Source organism: Merops nubicus, unplaced genomic scaffold, assembly GCF_000691845.1.
Source record: "Merops nubicus isolate BGI_N331 unplaced genomic scaffold, ASM69184v1 scaffold10886, whole genome shotgun sequence".
In the NCBI taxonomy this organism is placed as follows: Eukaryota; Metazoa; Chordata; class Aves; order Coraciiformes; family Meropidae; genus Merops; species Merops nubicus.
In genome coordinates, this window is record NW_008614414.1 from 101,344 (window position 1) to 104,082 (window position 2,739).

The window sequence follows — 2,739 nt, forward strand, 5'->3', positions numbered from 1 at the left end:
AACACTGACAGGCAGCAGGATGCATTTGCAGAGAATATGAAGTGGCAACTCAACCACTCATCCATCTCCTTAAAAACAGCCCTCTTCTGTCCTGAGATGCCACAATAATCACTGTTCTCCCATCTGGTGTTCATGAGTTTCCTTCTCACTGCAAAACCAAGGGGACAGTAACAGCCACACACCAGCCTTGCCCCTGGGTGCAAGACAAGGCAGGGGAAGGGTGTATGGGTCCTGTGGGGATTGTGTTCTGTTGAGGGCACAGCGTGAGAAAAATATGTGGTTAGAAGCTTTCAGGATGTTCTAGTTTGGGGGAAGAGTCAGATGGGCTCATGCATCATGAATCACATCATGTTTTGTATCCTCTGAACAGGAGAGTCCTCCTGTGCTTTCATCACCCATGGTTCCCCATTAAGCCCTCTTAGCTCCTGGCAGACCTAAACAGGCTGAGAAACCTTTACAGTGGAATAAGAATCAGTGACCCAGCAGCAGCCCCACCTGCAGGGAAGGTCTGATCTCCTGAAGTCCCACCAGCTTCCTCCTTCTAATTAGAAAAACTCAAAGGGAAAAATCCCTGATGGCCTCACTGGTGGAGCAGAGATCACACTGGGTTAGCCTCTCAGCATCGAGGGTGGCTGCTTTACTCATTCAGTCTCCACCTTCTTCAGCATGAAACCAATTAATTTTACCAAAAGGAAACAGGTATTTTACAAAAAAAAAAAACACTGAGAATATCACACATGACGTGTGTCTAAACAAAAGCACTGGGTGGGGTTATTAAACCCACAAGCCTGGCAGTAAAACACGGTTACCCCACTGAGAGTGGGGGTGTAGTAGTCTGCTCACCCCAAAACTGAGACCGTCTTTCTGTACCAGCCACTGCTGTTCTTATCTACCACTATGCTCCAGTATTCCTCTGTTTTGCTTATCACAAAGGTCTGCCAAGATCCCCTCTGACCCTGGACCCTGCAATGACGTTCTCTAACGGGCATCTCTATTTCTGGTCACTCTGGCTGCCTTGCTGGGAAACAATGCTCCTTACAGCATGGGGCAGATGAAATCAGCATCAGAAGTTGACACCTCTTTACATCCTGCTATGAAACAGGCTGCAAGAGAAGAGCAATAAATCATCGTGGTGATCACCTCCTTCAGAGAGGAGCTGCAGGGTTTGGAAGAGGAGCACTTGCCCCGGGATAACTGCAGAGAAATAGCTTCTGGGTCACAGCAGATGTGAAGGGCAAGCTCTCAACCAGAGCAATTTCTCCTCCACTGCTCAAAAAAACCCTGACATCCTCCCTGCGGGGTCTGTCAGAAAATATCCCACAACCTGAGCCAAGTCCACCCTCCACCACGCAGGGCAGAGCATCCTGAATCTTCCAAACGTGCTGGTGGCACAGTCCCCTGCCTGTGGGCAGCAAACCCTTCCTTGCCTGCCCGCCCCTCTTCTGCCCCCACAGCTTTCAGACTGCTCCAGTTCCTGCCCCTCCCAACACAGACTAGGTGGCAACAGGCAAAAACTGGCCAGGAAAGGTCTTATTGCATCCTCCCTTGGCTTCACGTGGCTTTTTTCTCTGGAAAAGGCTGGACACAGCCCTGGCTGCTGGGGTGGGAAGGGAGCTGGGGTGTGCCTCACCTCTTCCCAGCTCCCCCGGTTGGGATGGAGGGAGGCAGCAGGGCTGGGCTGGCACTGCATCCACTCCTGCATTACTGAGACATCTTGGGAGAACTTCACAGGTTGGTCAGGGACCCAAGCAGGGAACATGGCATTCCAGATGTAAGGAAAGTGCTTTAGTTAAAAAAAAAAATAAATAAACCCAGCTTTAAAAAGAAGCATGAGATGGCTTCATTCCAGGATTAGTCAAATACTTTGCTTTGGGGAGATATACTTCACTTCTCTTTTAACTTTAATATCACATTAGAGACTGTTCTCTGGGATGGTGGATACTGTATTCTGAATACTTTATCGCCAGATTCTGAGAGCTAGTGAAGTGTTCTGGATAATAGAAATGAATAATGGATCATGCATTCATTGCCTACCAGACTGATTTGTTTACTAATAATTTAGTTTAAAGTACATTATTGTTTTACTGCTCACACACTGATTTACTTTGAAACACTGACTGAACAGATATCATTAAATTGGAATAATTTTTAACTCTAAAAATATATTGTTTACAATTTGCTCCTTAGCAAGGCATTTGGTCCAAGCTACTTACATTTGTCTCTAGGATTACGGGTCCAAAGCGATCTTCAAGCTGATTATTTCTAGGCTATTTCAAGACTTTCTTTTGTATCCAGGGTCCATTCCAGACTTCTTGTTACTCAGCTCATCAGCAAAGGACCTCAGTAAAAACAAGAATCCCTCATTAGGAGACCCTCTGCAAGGTACTTAACAGAAATCAAGCCTGAGGCTCCATGATGAGCTTTTCCCCTGGACTAACTCTCTTAATCCTGTGAGGAATATCATGTGCATCATTCAATACTCAAGCACATGGCTTTGCAGTGCAAAACTAGTTACAGGTGGAGCCTTTAGCATATTTTGCAACGTGTAACATTTTTTGTGCTCGTGAAATTCAGAAGCAGAATAACTCAATCTTTGAAAACTTTGCCTCTAGTTAGACTGTAGTGGAATAAGGTTTGTATGCTATAGCTGAAGAAAGGTAGTCAGGTTTAGGCCATGTTGCTAATAACCATTGTATCTGTTTGCAGTAATTTTCACCAAAGCTCAGATAACTACACAGA